The sequence below is a fragment of the Capricornis sumatraensis genome, chromosome 17, assembly GCF_032405125.1.
Source record: "Capricornis sumatraensis isolate serow.1 chromosome 17, serow.2, whole genome shotgun sequence".
NCBI classification, from domain to species: domain Eukaryota; kingdom Metazoa; phylum Chordata; class Mammalia; order Artiodactyla; family Bovidae; genus Capricornis; species Capricornis sumatraensis.
Genome location: NC_091085.1, coordinates 76224122 through 76242194, shown reverse-complemented (window position 1 = coordinate 76242194; position 18073 = coordinate 76224122). Strand labels below are relative to the sequence as shown.

The following is an 18073-nucleotide window of genomic DNA, read 5'->3' as shown; positions in this document are numbered from 1 at the left end:
GGTGCCACAACCAGAGCGTCCGTGTGCCACTAGGAAAGATCCCCCGTGATGCAATAAAGATCCCAGGTGCTGTAACTAAGACCCAATGCGGTCAAATAAATGAATACATATTTTTAAAAATGAATAAGTAAAAAATGGGTAAGATAAAAAGATTCCTCTTACCCAAATCCAGGACAACTTGAGCATCAAGATAAATGATAGTGATAGGTATTAACCCATTGGATAAGCTAGAAATCCATGAGTTCACTCTGACATAAATAAGTGAATAGGGAAAAGCTCTTTTTAAAGAGCAATCATCAAAGTTGTAACTGATTCATGCAAGAATCACCAAAGGGTGTTAAACACCAGTGGGGATTCTAGGTGAGGAACAGTTTTACAGAGCCTCAAGGTGCTTCCCCATAAAAATATTTTCTAATCAGTCATTAAATTAATATTATAAAAGTAGCTTCGCAGTTGGAAAAACCTGGCAAACACCATCTTAACGAAATGATGGAAGCCATGTTTGTTAGCAGTGGGACAAAAGAACACGGTGTGCCTCCTGGGGCTCCCCTGGCCATCCAGTGGCCAAGATTCTGAGCTTCCCACGCAGGGGTTCTGGGTTTGATTGCTTGTTGAGCAACTAAGATCCCACATGCCAGAAAGAAACAAACAAACAAAAAACCATGGCGTGCCTCCTGATCCGGAGCTCTGTGAAAGGCACAGTATGCATCCTACGGTGTTCCTGCCGAAAATGCAGAATGACTGAGCGACTTCACTTTCACTTTTCACTTTCATGCATTGGAGAAGGAAATGGCAACCCACTCCAGTGTTCTTGCCTGGAGAATCCCAGGGACGGGGGAGCCTGGTGGGCTGCCGTCTATGGGGTGACACAGAGTCGGACACGACTGAAGCGACTTAGCAGCAGCAGCTTCTAAACATAAAGGAACTCCAGGCAATCCCATACTGAGGCATATTCTACAAAGTAACTGGCCTGAATTTATCAAAAACTCTCAGGCCACCAAAGACAGGGAAAAATGGAAAACTGTTCCAGACTGAAACTAAAGTGACAAGACAGGAGAACCAATGCAATCTCTGGTCCGGGAGTGGATCTTCTTCCCTGAAGGGACATGTCTGGGACAACTGGCAAAATACAAACGAGGTCCACGGGTTGGATGGTGGCACCATATCAGTGTTCACACCGTGCATATGTCAGAGAATGTTCTGGGTTGAGGAATGCACGCCGATGTGTTATGTGATCACAGGCCTCGTGTCTGATACTTATTCTCCAAGAGTTAAAAAAATAATAATACAAATATATTGCTGTGCTAAGTCGCTTCAGTCGTGTCCAGCTCTGTGACCCTATGGACTGTAGCCCACCAGGCTCCTCTGTCCATGGGATTTTCCAGGCAAGAGTACTGGTGTGGGTTGCCATTCCCTTCTCCAGGGGATCTTCCCAACCCAGGGATCCAACCCGAGTCTCCCACATTGCAGGTGGATTCTTTACCATCTGAAGCGTGGTTGCTGCTGGGACTAGGGGCAGCCAAACAAATGAACATAAATATTAAGAAAAAGAATTGAGGGATCTGAGGGGTGGGCATTCTTGGTACTATTCTTGTAATTTTGAAATTATTTCAAAACAAAAAGTTTATTTTAAAAAATCTAAGAAGTAGCAACAATTATACTGAATGGACTCTATTTGGATCCTGATTTCTGGAAACTTTAAAAAAATAGTTGTAATCAATGGGGAAAATTTATTACAGGATTATATGGAATCATGTGTGTGAACCTTGTGAAAATTGTAAAGAACCATAGAATTTAAAGAAACTTTCATTCAAGAAATATCCATTGAGTGCCTACAATGTTTTTAATTTTAAAAAAATCAATGGGGAAATTTTAATATTTACTGAATATTTGATAATATTAAGGAATTACTGTTAAATTTTTAGGCATTTTAATGCTGTTTAGATGAATTTTTAAGAAACCTTCATCTCTAAAGAGATACATAATATTTACAAATATTCACTATTATTAAAGTTATTTTTTAACTTAATCCTTGGAATTAAGTAAAAGATGTCTGGGACTTCAAAGTAAAAAAAATTTTTTTATGTGGACCATTTTTAAAAGTCTTTATTGAATTTGTTACAATACTGCTCTGTTCTTTATGTTCTGGTTTTGGGGCAGTGAGGCATGAGAGAGCTTAGCTCCCCGCCCTGGGATGGAACCCGAAGCCCCTGTGCTGGAAGGCTGAGTCCCACCCACTGGACTGCCAGCGAAGTCTCCATGGGACTGACTCCAAATCAGGGGAGGGCAGGGAGGCCTCATGGTGAGACTCGCTGACACTAGGTGATGGGGTATCAGCTACTGTTATGTGTTTGAAAATTTCCATAGTAAATAAAATCCATTTAAAATCTGTCACATTTTAAGTTCGTCCTTCCTGTGTATGCTGACGGCCAACAGCGGCGCTGAAGGACTTGGGGGACGGGTCCCTGTGAGCCAGCCCAGGAATGGGGTTGTGTGCGAGAGTGTCTCCAGAGCGAGACGACGGGTCCCTAGGGCACAGGACAGGATCTACTTTGAGCTCAGTCATGAGCCTACACAGAACAATTCAGGGAACTTCAACAGATTTAATTTCTTAAATCATCACACAATCCATGTAGCTGCAGTCACGAACTACAGAATGTCCCAGCCTCCTAGATTCTTCCTTTAACAAGTGATCTCTGAGCTCAAAAATTCAGCAGCACTAAAGCAAACCTCCCCCCAAATGCCACATCAAGCAAGGGAAAGTAAAAGTTGTGTCTGACTCTTTGCAACCCCATGGACTATACAGTCCAGGGAATTCTCCAGGCCAGAATACTGGAGTGGGTAGCTGTTCCCTTCTCCAGGGAATCTTCCCAACCCAGGGATCAAACCCAGGTCTCCAACATTGCAGGCAGATTCTTTACCAGCTGAGCCACAAGGGAAGCCCACATCAAGCAAAGGAAGCTAAAAAAGAAAATCAGTTACCAAGACAAGAGGAAGATTAAAATGTCACTTAAGAAGAAATCAAAATTTAACACACTATGACAAATCTTGACAGCATATTAAAAAGCAGAGGCACCATTTTGCCAACAAAGGTCCGTATAGTCAAAGCTATGGTTTTTCCAGGAATCCTGTACGGATGTGAGAGTTAGACCTTAAAGAGGGCTGAGCGCCGAAGAATTGATGCTTTTGAACTGTGGTGTTGGAGAAGACTCTTGAGAGTCCCTTGGACTGCAAGGAGATCAAACCAGTCAATCCTAAAGGAAATCAGTCCTGAATATTCACTGGAAGGACTGAAAAGGAAGCCAAAGCTCCAATACTTTGGCCACCTGATTCAAAGAGCGGATTCATTGGAAAAGACCCTGATGCTGGGAAAGACTGAGGGCAGGAGAAGGGGGTGAAAGGATGAGTTGGTTGGATGGCATCACCAACTCAAGGGTCGTAAGTCTGAGCAAACTCCAGGGGATAGTGAAGGACAGAGAAGCCTGGCGTGCTGCAGTCTGTGGGGTCACAAGTTAGACGTGACTGAGCAACTGAACAACAACAACAAGGACAATTAGGAATTTAAATGTAGATTATGAGTTTATTGATGGTGGGACATGTGATTTATTCAAGAATTCTACTTCTTCCCTTCATGGCCTCTGGTATTATCGGCACTGACATTAATATTACATGAAATAATCTTACATAAAAGTTGACTCCCACCCAGCTTCGATGGGAGCAGAAACAGCAGCTCAATTCCCATCGAGCCATGACAGCAGCCTGCAAAATCAAAGTTCCCACACCTTCGTCACGGACTCCCGAACAGAGGCTGAGTTCAAAACAACCTTCACCCCTGGGCACGTTCATTCTTTCCTTCAGTCAGCATGGTAGGCCAGGCCCCAGGGTCTGGTCGGTGAGTAAGACAGATGCAGTTAGGGTCTCTGTGGGACAGCCTCTCTCTCCCGGGCCCCCACAGCATCCAGCAAGCATGTGTGGCCTCCTGGGACTTCCTGGGTGGTCCAGTAGCTAAGACCGCGCACTCCCAACGCAGAGGGCCTGGGTCTGATCCTTGGATCAGGGAACTAGATCCTTCCCACAGGCCACAATTAAGAGTTCAAATGTCTCAGCTAAAGACCCCACATGCCGCAATGAAGACAAAGGATCCCGTGTGCCACAACGAAGACCTGGAATGGCCAAATCAATAAAGATTCAAAGAAAAGAAAGAAAAGAACACGTGGCCTTCTGTCTCTCCCCCAGCATCTGGACTGAGCAAGGGAAGGGTCCTGTCAGCAGAGAGGGGGCTCCCCACGACACAGTTCTTTGGCTCCAGAAGGACAGTCCACAGTGTGGCTACCCCCGAGAGAGAACTCAGGTACGTCTTCTTCGTCCTCTGGCAAATCCAGCCCACTCCCCTTGACTGGACCAGTTAAACAGGAGTGTGGGGTTACACAGGAGGCTCTCACTCATTAAGCATTCACTGCCCGCAAAACTCTTCCATTCAGAACGTCCCCGTCACTTACGAAAGAGCCTACCAAGTGCTTCTTCCTGCGTGCTCACTCTGGGATCACTCCCCCCGGGGAAAGCCAGCAGCCATGTGGTGAGGACACTTCGGACGGGCCCACGGAGCTAGGAGTGGAGGCCTCCTGTCCACGGCCAGCGCCACTGGGCCCAGGCGGGTGGAGGGAGTGGCCTTGGAAGTGCATCCTCCAGCCCCGGTCAAGCCTTCAGGTGAGTGTCGCCCTCATGAGACCATCCCCAGCCACAGCTCCTCCAGCTAGCCGCCTGCTCGTGCACTCCTGACCCACACAAACAGTAAGGTGCTTATTATTGTCTTCTACCACTGAATGTTGTGCGACTGTCGTGGAACAATAGAGAAAACACAGGATGCTAAGTCAGTCTCTCTGAAGATGAACAGTGGGGTCACATGGACAGGATAAGTCCAGCCACTGCAGGGCAGAGAAACACCCCCAGTGAAGACAGATGCTGTCTGGAAACCCATCTCAGATCATGGAAGAAGGATGCTCTAACAGAGTTATCTAAGGAAGCCCAGCTTATCTTGGGAGATGAAGGTTTATTCTGTCACCTGAGAGATTTGCTCAAGGCTGGTGCTGAGGGGGGCAGAAATGCTACCGGAAGAAATCAGTGTATTCACCCTACCAAGTGTAAAACAGACAGCTAGAGGGAAGCTGCTGTAGAGCACACGGAGCTCAGCTCGGTGCTCTGTGATGACCTAGAGGGCGGGACGGGGGCTGGGGTTCAGGAGGGAGGCGATATATGCATACTTAAGAGCTGATCCACTTTGTTGTACAGCAGAAACTAACACAACGTCGTAAAGCAACTATACGCCAATAAAAAATGATAAATGAAGAAGAAAGAAGTCAATGAACAGACAGATGGCTGGACAAGATGACCTTTACCTTCCTTTTCTACCTAGACATTCTCCCCCCACCAGCTTCCCAGGCCCCGAGGGCAGGTCAGTGCAGCGTGTGGCCGGCTAAGTTGCTGAACGCTGACCTAACGTGCGATGGGCCTTCTGGGAGGAAACAGATGAAATATGATCTGCGGTCCTGGCCTTGAGCAGCTGCACGTGCAGAGAGATGACCCGACACCACCGCGTACAAACTAGGACCGTAGTGGGAGGGGGAGCAGGTGAGCTGCAGGCTTGCTGGGCTAGAAGGCCCCAACAGCAGGTCGAGAAGCTGACCCCGGTGGGAGAGGAGGCACCACGGGAGTCTGCTCAGAGGCCGTGAATGTTGTAATCTCACGTCCAGGAGGCACGGACTCGGTAAACTGACAGGCAAAATAAAGTCAAGTTTAGGACAACTGTGGGACTCAGATGAAGAAAATCGCTCTGTGCCTGCATCTGGCAAAACAATTTAACTTTCTAAAAGTGGAAAATTCAGGGGCAGTGCCGTCCTTGTCCCCACCCAGCCTGCTCACAAGTCTCCCCAGACTGGAACCTGGAAATGCCATTAGCCCTATTCCCACGCGCCCCTGGGCTCAGGGCAGGGGCCTCCGCTGCCCCCGGACCAAATCCAGTATCAACAGTAGGAATGAAGGCAGACGAGCACCTGGATGCCACTGCTGCAGCCCCAGAGAGCTCCCACGGTCTGTGCAGGAGCAGGGAGGCCAGAGGACACGGGATGCCCAGCAGAAGCATCCCTTGGTCCTCCTCTACCAGCTCAGCCACCAGCTCCTGGCTGCCTGGACTCTGACCTCCAAGCCACTGAGTCAAGAGACCTGCGTCCCTCGATGTGCCAAGCTCAGTGCCAGGCATAATCATTTCTGATCGCTCATCTCCCTTTCTTCCAGTCGGTCGACCCATCAAATTCTCAGGAGGCTGGGGCTGGAAGGAGCCCCGGAGCTCACCTTACAAATGAAGAGTGTGACAGCTGAAAGGGAGGTTGGAGGTTGGGATAAACTGAAGCTTCCCTCTACCCAACCCAATTCTTAAAACCCTCCTTGAATTACACTTACATGCCCAGGTCCTTTGCCACGGGGATTTGCAGGATCACCCACTGGAGTGGGAAGTGGGTGAGTTCCCACCCCACCGACACTGGGTGGGGTTACGTGCTTGGACCCGGCCAGTGGAGTGTGGACAGGAATGAAGGTGCATGGCTCGCCCAGCCCACAGGGCAGAGGAGGGAGCAGGGTGTCGCTTGCTGAGGCAGAGCTGGGGCAGATACCCAAACAAAAATAACTGCCTCCCTTGGTTTATTTTAATATTTTTTAAATTAATTTTTATTTATTTGGCTGTACCAGGTCTTAGCTGTAGCATGTGGGATATAGTTCCCTGACCAAGGATGGAACCCAGGCCCCTTGTATTGGGAGTGCCGAGTCTTAGCCACTGGACCACCAGGGAAGTCCCGACCCCCTCCTTGCTTTAAGCCTCTGGGTTTGGGGGTGGTCTGCTTTGGGGCTGCCTGATCCAGCAGGAAAGTGAGCTGAGGACCCAGCTCTAACTCCCTCTCTGTCAGGATGGTCAGAGCCCGCTGTTACCAGAGCGTGACCGTGGAGGACGAGGTCAGATGACCCTGGAGAGGCAGAGCTGAGGCTGGTCCCGCGGGTGAATGGGCTGCATGGGTACGGGAGGAAGGGAAAGTAGAGAAGGAGACCTCCGTGTGGGAAAGCAGGCGCCTGTCAGCAGCCTCTGTGGGCAGCCTCAGGGTCTGCTCCTGATCTCCGCCCGCCTCCTCTTAGGCTACTGCAAGCACTGTGTGAGTAGAGGGCTCTGCAGCTGGTCACAGCAGTCTCGAGAAGGGGGACGTGACCAAAGAGGCCCATCTTCTTGGACTTTGCTTCCCACGGTCCCTGGGGACAGAGCCACAGCTGGACCCTGAGGATGACAGGCTGGCATGTTCAGTGAGTGACCGCCTTTTCCAAAAGGGTTTGGTTTCCACCTTCACATATGTGGTCAAGTGATCTTTGACAAGGGTGCCAAGGCCACTCAATGGGGAAAGGACAGTTCTCTTCAAATTCGCTGCCATGTGCAGGCTCAGCCGTGCCCAGCTCTCTGTGCGACCCCACGGACTGTAGCCCGCCAGGCTCCCCTACCCATGGGATTCCCCAGGCGAGAATACTGGAGTGGGTTGCCGTTTCCTCCTCCAGGAGATCTTTCCGACCTAGGGATCGAACCCGCATCTCCTGCATCTCCTGCCTTGCAGGGTGGATTCATTACCACTGCGCCACCTGGGAAGCCCACTTCAACTAACGGTGCTGGGAAAACTGGATACTGTATCCACATGCAAACAAGTGAAACTGGACCCTTAACTTACACCATACACAAAAATGAACTCAAACTGGATTAGGGATCTAAGACAACCCTGGGTCCAGTGATCAAAGCAGTGCTGCCGAAACCGCAGTCTCAGGATCAGGTCTGGTCCGTGCCTGTCTGCCCTGCTCTCTTGGGATGCTCCCTCTGAGGGAAGCCAGCCCCGAGGGAAGCAGCCTGTCTGCTCTGAAGCCACGGTGCTGCAGCCCAAAGCAGCCGTGTGAACAGAACACAAGGAGGAGCTCTGAGACCCTGTGGATTGAGAGAGAGGCTCAGCCAGCCTCCAGATGCTCCAGAACCTGCCATCCCAATACCAGCCACCAGCTGACTGCAGCCCCACTCGAGGGCCTGAGCCAGAACTGTCCAACCAAGCCCTTTTTGGATTCCCACTCAACAGAAAACTGTGGGCAATAACAAAACCATTGTTGCTGTTTTAAGCCTCAGAGTTCCGTGGCCATGGATAACGGGCAAGCCTAGTGCACGTAGGCAGCTGACCTTGCCAATAGTTTCAGTGTTTAGCAAAGACCTGATGACAAAAAGTCCTGCTTAAAAAAAGGGGGGGGCCTGCTGTGGGGTCTCATGCGGGGACTGACCCTGAAGACGGGCGATGCAGGGTATCTCCTGAATGAAGGGAACTGGTGGGAACCGAGAGGGGACCAAGGACCCCCACCATGTCTTCATGGGAGAGGCTGCCCACCTGCAGGTCTCCCAAGTGGGACCCAGAAGTGTCTACAAGGGGGATCTGGAGGGATGGCTTATTTGGGTGGGAAGACACAGCTCCTAACACTAAGAGGACAGGCTCTGGTGGTAGAATTCCAGAAGGTGTGGGGTTCAGGTCTTAGCTCAGCCACCCGCTAAGCGACACCAATGCAGTGGAACAAGCCCTGGCTTTCTCAGTCGCTGCCAGGACGCAATGACCTTTCCCCTGGGTCTGTCATCAGATGGGATGACATACGAATAAGCACCTTATTCACCACTAGTGACAGCCGCTCAGGCATGTCCAGCTGTTTGTGACCCCAAGGACTATCCAGTCCATGGGCTTCTCCAGGCCAGAATACTGGAGTGGGCAGCCTTTCCCTTCCCCAGGGGACCTTCCCAACCCAGGGATCGAACCCAGGTCTCCCACATTGCAGGCAGATTCTTTACCAGCTGAGCCATCATGGAAGCCCTATACACCACTAGTCACTGTTCAAATACAGTCACTGTGGAATCTAAGATAGAACAGGGTAAAAATACAGGGTACTGTCTCCATCACAATTTTTGTGTCACGTGTTGAAGTTTTCCTGGATGACTCAAAAGCCTTAAATACAGCTAGAACAGCCTCTGCCCAGCTCATGAAGACACCGGGCAAACAGAACACTGAGGTTTGTACCTCTGCCTCCGTTCCTTTTAAAGATTCCTGCAAGTCAAAGCAGGGTGGTGTCAAGGCCATTTCCTGTTTTCACATGACTCATCCTAGCACCTGCCAGCCTCCCAGTTGGCGTGTAGTCAAAAATGGCTGACTCCCGGGCTGAGCCAAGACAAGTGCAAGAAGAGCCTGGAACATCTTTTCAAGCCAGTCACAGGACACTATCAACACCATCAGGGTCCTTTCCAGAGGACTCCGGAACCAACCGAAGAGGCTGCACTAGGCAAAGAGAAGGCCGGATGATATGAGTATCAGTGAGGACTATGCGGCAGTGGGTTGACACAGCATTTATTCTGCCTTTCCTGTGTGAACTGTATCCTTGAGTAACCCAAGTAGATAAGGGTAAATTTCTCTTTATAGAAGTATTCCTGCTAATAAGTGAGGAAGAATGATAGAATTAGGTTAATCTAAGACTGACTGCTACCACCTGCTAACGTCAAAGACCAGGAAGTCACCAGACATCACGAGCTCCTGATGGAGGAACACGTCACCACCTCATCAAGTCTCCAGCTCCATCTGCCAAGCTAGGGAAATACAGAGGACACAGGAACACGCTAGCCCACACCAAGAGGAGGCAACCAGCAAAACTAGAGGGACCCTCTTTTTTTTCTAACTTTTCAGAAGTTGATTAATATATTTGGCTGCGTCGGGGCTTAGTTACAGCACTCTGGACGCTCACTGTGGCGTGCAGGCTTTTCTCTAGTTGTGGTGACCGGGCTTCAGAGCACATGGGCTCAGCTTCCCCATGGCTTGTGGGATCTTAGTTCCCCAAACAGGGATCAAACCCACATCCCCTGCATTGGAAGGCAGATTCTTAACCACTGGACCACTGGGGAAGTCCCACAGACTGTGGGACATTCTATAGGCAGACCTTATTCAGGTCCTGATACAAACAAATGTATCAAAACACCAGTTATGAAAAAAAATCTATGGCATTCGAGGCCACTGAAACTTTGAACACTGACTTGATATTTGATGATAACAAGGAATTATTGCTAATTTTAGTTGTGACAATGGTGCTGTGGATATGTTTTTAAAAAATCCTTATCCTTTAAAGATACTTACTGAAATATTTACAGGTGATGTATGATATTTGAAGTTCACTTCAAAATGATGTGGGGTAAGGGCACTCAGATGAAATAAGATTGGCCAGGAAGCTAATAATTGTTGAAACTGGAGAAATGGGTGGATGCGGGTCCATTTTACTATTGTCTACTCTTCCAGATGTTTTAAATTCTCTATAACAAAGAATTTTAAATGTAAATGAATACAGTGAGCTCTCAATATCATCACTTATCCTTGTCTTAGGATAACCCTCTGAATAGGAGCTGAGAAGCTGGGCCATGTGTAGCTTCTGTGGAAAAAAAAAAAAAAATTTTTTCCCCCACTGGCATTTGGGAATCTACAAGACACTATGCCCAGCACCCCAGGGGACACCATAGAGGGGGACACAGCCCCATGCTCTGGTGGTGAGGAGACGGGCCAACAGCCAGCCAACAGGAGTAGACAGCCAAACGACACAACACACAAAGGGCCGTCAGAGAAAGGATGGTTCTGCCAGCCCCACTCATCACGGGGGATCCAGGCAGGTTCAGGCTGCGATGACCTGGAATTCAACTGCCCGGGGAGGCTGCCTGCAGCAGTGGGGAGGGCTGCACTTGCTGGGAGGTGGTAGGTGCAGGGATCTGAAGGGAAGAGTGAAGGGCATGTGGCTGGCAGAAGGAGCATAAGGTCGGCTGGGCAGAAGGAGACTTGAAGACAGAGGAAGGAGGGTGGAGGGAGCTGACTGGGAAGGGCAGTGAGCGGTGAGTCCAGGGAAGCCACAAACCGTAAGTTATATTTAGGGAGACAACACCTACTGCTGCTTCAGAGGACAACACAGCCCGGTTCTGAGCCAGCTCAGCAAGGCCATCTGCCCTCTTCTTGGTTTAGGCAACGGCCCAGCAACGCAGATCAAAAGGTGTGCGTCAAGATCATTAAACCAGCATTCGATGCACAGAGCTGTGGCTGAACATGTGACAAGCAGCCAGGAGGGGTGAAGCTAAGGGACCGGAACTCTGAGAACTTTTAAAAGCGGAAACACGCGGAAAAAGAGTCGCTCATAAAAGAAGAAGAGCACAGCGCGCACAGTGTGGCCCTGAGACTCGCTGACAGTTTGCTTCGTGTGTGCAATTACCAAGGGAACCTCTTAAAGCCACATCCGTGTGGTGGCACCTCGTATGTGACTCAACACACATTAAGCTGCCAATATCAATTTTAGTTCAGGGGCATCGCTCATCATCTCCTCTCTGCATGTCACCATCCAGAGTAGTTATCCAGGAAACAGGCCCATTTCCTCCATATTTTGTTCTCTCCCGGGATAAACAGATATTGATCTTGGTTTGAGGAACCTCACATCCGTTTCACAAGCCTGTCTTTCTTTATTGACATCTTTTGCCAACTGCATCCCCGAAGACTACAGGAGGTGTGAAAGCCATAGGCTTGAATAGCCAGCCCCCTGGGAAGCCCCACAGCACTTTGCCTGAACCCCCTGGCCTCTTACGGACTGCCAGGATGGATGCAGAGATTGGCCAGGAACTTAATTACCGTTGAAACTGGAGACTGGGTCCCTCCTCCTCCACCCTGAGGCTCCACGATGCACATGTGCTTGTCTCCCACGCTGCCTGTACACGTTGGCCCTCAATAAGTGATACAACCAAAGCTGCGGTACGTTCGCTTTCACCATGTTCCAGACTGTGTGCTGGCTCTGATCTTGGATTAACAGACCCTCCCTGAGGAAGGTACAAGGGTTCGCAGCAGCTGAAGAACTCACACCAGACATCTCACCAAAGGTGCAAAAGGGAAGGTCCTGCGGAGGAAGGAGGTCCATGTGGCAAGTGTACCCTCGTCCTGGGCAAACCCAAGTCACCGAAGGGTCTCGGGGAAGGTCTAGGTCAGAAAAGTGCCTGAGATGAGACGTCCCTGGTGGTCCAGTGGTTAGGACACTGCGTTCACAATGCAGGGAGCTCGGGTTCGATCCCTGGTTGGGGAACTAAGATCCCACATGACACACACAGCCTCCCCCTCCCAAATTTTTTTAATAAAAAAAAAAAAAGGAAGATGCCAAACTTGGCCAGAGTCCCTTTGGCACAAAGCTGTCTGCAGAGGTGCCCACACAGAAACCTTATAAACTCCCAAAGGAGAAAGATGTAGTTCTCAGGTCGGTCTGGGGCCATTATGGATATTTCAAATGTGAGAAACCCACAGTAGGCGACCGCTAACACAGGGGATGGGACTGTTGAAAGAGATTCCTGGAGAGGACTGGAAAATATACGGCCCTTGGGGCAGGCAGGTGGCGCCACACCAGGGGGCCCCCCGTCCAGGGCAGAAGCTGGAAGCTGGGACACCAGCTCAGCAGAAGGCAGACCTGAGCCATGACGTGGCACCAGCAATGCGGAGGATGGGTGGACGCGGGGAAGGAGACAGGCAGGGCTTGGCAGTTCCATCTGATGTAGGGTGAGGGCGGCAGGAAGCAGCAAGCGTGACTCGGCTTTCCAGCTCCTCACAGAAAGGAAGGTCAGGAGGAGGAACTGGCTGTGTGGGGAAACTATAATTTGTGTCACAGCACCTCGCTAAAAGATGCCTTCTCCTTGCAAGGAAAGCTATGACAAACCTAGACAACATATTAAAAAGCAGAGACACCACTTTGCCCACAAAGGTCCGTCTGGTCAAAGCTATGGCTTTTCTAGTAGTCATGTATGGATGTGTCAGACCATAAAGAAGGCTGAGTGCCAAAGAATTGATGCTTTCAAACTGTGGTGCTGGAGAAGACTCTTGAGAGTCCCACGGACTGCAAGGAGATCAAACCAGTCAATCCTAAAGGAAATCAACCCTGAATATTCATTGGAAGGACTGTAACTGAAGCTGGAAATCCAGCTGAAGCTGGCCGCCTGATGAGAAAAGACCCGCTAGAAAAGATCCTGGTGCTGGGAAAGGTTGAAGGCAACAGGGGAAGGGAGCAGGAGAGGATGAGATGGTTAGACAGCATCACCAACTCAACGGACGTGAATTTGAGCAAACTCCGGGAGACAGTGGAGGACAGAGGAGCCTGATGCGCTGAAGCCCACAGGGTCCCGACGTGTAGGACATGACTTAGCAACTGAACAACAAGACCTTGCTAAAAACACTGACTGACGTGCCCTGTCTCCTCCAAAACATACTGCCAGTCCTTTCGGAGGCTCTCTGCAACACCTTCATGCTAAACTTTAAAGAAACGTGCACACATTTTCAACCTGTGCATTCCTTTGCAGCTTCCTTACGGTCTCATAAAATACTGGATGCTATTTCAAATTAAAGCTGAATCCAATATAATAAGGCCGCCTTCTGGGGTAGATAACCTAGTGGCTTAACCTGAAGACTTGTACTTTCAACTTCATGTTTTCAGGGACATTTTGCAAATGGATGGTCTTTTCTAGCTCCATCCTTTAAGCATCACCTAAAGTGACATCATGGAGAAGGAAATGGCAACCCACTCCAGTATTCTTGCCTGGAGAATCCCATGGACGGGGGAGCCTAGCAGGCTACTGTCCATGGGGTCGCAAGAGTTGGACAAGACTTGGTGGTTAAACCACCACCATCAAAAAGACTGTCTCAGGGGATTAAGATAAGACTACACTTTCACTGTGCAGTCACATATAAGACTCTGCTTTCACTGATGAGGACAAGAGTTCAATCCCTGGTCAGGGAACTAAGACCCCACAAAACTTGCAGCGCTGCAAAAAAAAAAAAAAAAAGAGTCATAGCCAAAAAAAAGAATGGGCATGACTGTGTCCCAATAAAACTTTATTTTAAAAAAATACTAGGCCTCCCTGATGGCTCAGTGGTAAAGAATCTGCCTGCCAATGCAAGAGACATGGGTTAGATCCCTGGTGCCAGAAGATCCCACACGTTGACGAGCAACTAAGCCCGTGCACCACAACCACTGAGCCTGTGCCGTAGAGCCCATGCTCTGCAATGAGAAGCCTCCGCAATGAGGGCCTGAGCGCTGCAGCTGCAGAGCAGCACCCGCTCACCACAAGGACAGAAAAAGCACATGCAGCAACAAATCCCAGCACAGCCCCCAAAATTAAATAAACAATAAAATTATATACACAGAGAAAAAGTACTGTCTCCAGGAGGGCTTGCCTCTGAGGTGTGGCCTCACTGGAGGAGTACTTGATCCATCCTACAGGCAAAAACGTCTTGGCCGCCACCCTAAAGGGCGCCCGATTCACCATGTGTTCAATGGGCTTCCTCAGCTGGAGGACTTTGAAAACTTACTTTCAAGTGACTGGAGCCTTCTCTCTTACAGACCCAGACTGATTTCCTTGGTCCCTTTCTCGATAACTGGCTTCGCCATTCCTACCCACAGATTAGCCTGAACAATAATAAATTAAAACCTTTTGGGCGGACTTCCCTGGTGGTCCTGTGGTTAGGAACTGGCCTTGCAATGCAGGGAATGCGGGATCAATCCCTGGCTGAGCAACTAAGTCCACTCACCACCACAACTGAGTCCACGCCCTCTGGAGACCATGTGCTACTATGAGGAAGTCTGCACCAGTAAAAGGTCCTACACGACGCAACGAAGATCCTGAGGGCCACAGCCAAGACCTGATGCAGCCAAACAAATATTCTTAAAAAGTTTTTGTTTCATGACTTGCTTGAAATCATTTCCTGGGAAACAAATGTCATTTCTAATGTTGCCGAGCAGGCAACTTGTATAGAACAAAACAGACTTTTGTTTAATCAAATCAACTGTGTCATTAATGTGCATAAAGCTTATGTTTCAAACACTCTTGCCATAAGGACTTGGGGCTAATACCTTTTATTTTTTAAGATTTCTTTTCCATTTCTTTTTTTTAAATTTATTTTAATTGGAGGCTAATTACTTTACAATATTGTAGTGGTTTTTGCCATACACTGACATGAATCAGCCATGGGTGTACATGCATTCCCCATCCTGAACCCCCCTCCCACCTCCCTCCCCATCCCATCCCTCAGGGTCATCCCAGTGCACCAGCCCTGAGCACCTTGTCTCATGCATCAAACCTGGACTGGTGATCTATTTCACATATGATAATATACATGTTTCAATGCTATTCTCTCAAATAATCCTACCCTCACCTTCTCCCAGAGTCCAAAAGTCTGTTCTTTACATCTGTGTCTCTTTTGCTGTCTCGCATATAGGGTCATCATTACCATCTTTCTAAATTCCATATATATGGATTAATATACTGTATTGGTGTTTTTCTTTCTGACTTACTTCACTCTGTATAATAGGCTCCAGTTTCATCCACCTCATTAGAACTGATTCAAATGTATTTTTTTAATGGCTGAGTAATATTCCATTGTGTATATGTACCACAGCTTTCTTATCCATTCATCTGCTGATGGACATCTAGGTTGCTTCCATGTCCTGGCTATTGTAAACAGTGCTGCGATGAACATTGGGGTACACGTGTCTTTTTCAATTCTGGTTTCCTCGGTGTGTATGCCCAGTAGTGGGATTGCTGGGTCATATGGCAGTTCTATTTCCAGTTTTTTAAGGAATCTCCACACTGTTCTCCATAGTGGCTGTACTAGTTTGCATTCCCACCAACAGTGTAAGACGGTTCCTTTTTCTGCGCATCCTATCCAGCATTATTGTTTGTAGACTTCTTGATAGCAGCCATTCTGACCGGCATGCGATGGGTACCTCACTGTGGTTTTGATTTGCATTTCTCTGATAATGAGTGATGTTGAGCATCTTTTCATGGGTTTGTTAAGGGCTAATACCTTAGAAAAGTGAAAGTCACTCAGTCGAGTCCGACTCCAGACTGGAATACTGGAGTGGGTAGGTGTTCCCTTCTCCAGGGGATCTTCCCAACCCAGGGATCAAACCCAGGTCTCCCACACTGCAGCCAGCTTCTTTACCAGCTGAGCCACCAGGGAAGCCCATACCTTTGAAAATTCTGCATTATTATTATGAATTCTTCTCTAATTTCAGGTAGTTACACATTCCCTGTGAGATGAGAACTTAGGATGAAATTTTTTAAATGGGAACTAACAACCAAAAAAAGAGCACAAAACCATATTTCCGTTATTGGTATTCAAATAGTCAAACAGACAACGTGATTAAGTGTGCTGGGCAATAGAATAACCTTGCCTCCTGTATTTATATTCCTACCACATTGTTGGAAAGAAGTAAAAACCTGCCAACAATTACCCAGACCTCCCAGAAATGCTTTCAGTATGTGACAATATTTACAAAGAGGGTCTTGTTATTCCTGATAATATGAATGTTACTAAGCCCAGCTGTTGGCACTGTGTACTTTCTCCCTTGGAACAAACTTGACATTGAGTGAGCTTTTCCAGCAAAATCTAGGACAGAAACACTCGAGGAAGCCACACTTACTGGAGAAATTCTCATCCACCCCCTCCCCCGCCAATTTTCTATCAAAGTAAAAATAAAGGGGACTGAAATGCAGGTCAAGACTACCATGCAATACTCATTTAACTGACAAAATCAACGGTGACAGTACCAAGAGCTGCAAAGGACAGGGATCAGAGATTCACCAAAAGCTCTTATCTGCCCCCAGGGGGACTCTAAACTGGCACAACCGCTCTGGAAAAGAGCTTGGCGTTTCGCATTCTCCACAGCCCAGACACTTCGCCTGCAAGGACCCCCGCACGCACTGACGTGTCTCTGTAGCCGCCCGTCAAGAGGGGCAGGGCCTCCCAGGTGGCTCAGGGGTAACGAATCCACCTGCAGTGCCGGAGACCCAAGAGACGCGGGAACCCACTCGAGTACTCCTGCCTGGGAAACTCCACAGACAGAGGAGCCTGGCAGGCCACAGTCCACGTGGTTGCAGACAGTCAGATATGACTGAGCAGGCACGTACTACCAAGAGGAGCAGACACAGGTAAAAGGCACACTTTCAACCCGGGCTGTCACAAAGCACCCAAAATTAGTCCCCCCAAGTCATATGTTGTACAAGATCCCTTTTTGCAAAGTTAAAAATGGTTGACGGACTTCCCTGCTGCTCCCGTGGCTAAGACTCCATGCTCCCAATTGCGGGGGCCCGGATTTGATCCCTGGTCAAGGAACTAGATCCCGCATGCGGAAATTAATACCTGGTGCAACCAAATACATAAATATTTTAAAATAAAATAAAACAAGATTTTTAAAAATAAAATTAAAATGGTTGAAATGGAAATCTTTTTTTCTTTAATTGCATATAGATGTGCGAGTGCTGAGTCCCTCGGTCGTGCCAGCTCTTGGCGACCCCACGGACTGCAGCCCACCAGGCTCCTCTGTCCATGGGATTTTCCCAGGCAAGAATACTGGAGTGGGTTGCCAGTTCCTTCTCCAGCATATAGATGAGATAAGACTAAATTTAAAAAAAGAAAGTGGATGTTGATCAGGATTTGGAATGATAGTTATCCTGGAGAGAGCCAGGCTGGAGCACAGGATCAGGCAAAGAACATAAGAAATGTCCAAACCAGGCTTTGCTCAGTTTCAAAACAAACAAACAAACAAACAAAATTTACAGTTTTTCCAAAAGGGAAGCTACCAAGAGAAGAGGCTCCGGTTCCTTCCCCAGCAGCCACGTCACCCAGCACTAACACTGACTCTACCAGGCCCCTAAGGAAAGATCATGAAAGAAATGGTAACTTTGGGGATTTCCCTGGTGGTCCAGTGTCTAAAACTCCATGCTCCCAATGCAGGGGGCCTGGGTTCAAACCCTGGTCAGGGAACTTAGATCCCACACGCTGCACCTAAGAGTTCGCATGCTGCAACTAAAGATTCTGCATGCCACAACTAAAAAGAAAGAAAGGAGATCATGAAAAGAGTTCTCTCAATCTGTTTGCAACACACAAGCACCGGAATTTGCCTCTATTCCAGCCACACACATTTA

At 48.6% G+C, this 18073-nt stretch overlaps 1 protein-coding gene and 1 non-coding gene across 2 annotated transcripts in view; one reads left to right on the top strand and one right to left on the bottom strand.

Annotated features, from left to right (window-relative positions):
- Positions 1 to 18073, bottom strand: part of OSBP2 (oxysterol binding protein 2) — a 119041-nt gene that overhangs the window by 97689 nt on the left and 3279 nt on the right. The gene's annotated exons all lie outside the window — the stretch shown is intronic.
- Positions 12117 to 12189, top strand: TRNAV-CAC (transfer RNA valine (anticodon CAC)). The gene has a single exon. It is a non-coding gene; the product is annotated as a tRNA-Val (tRNA).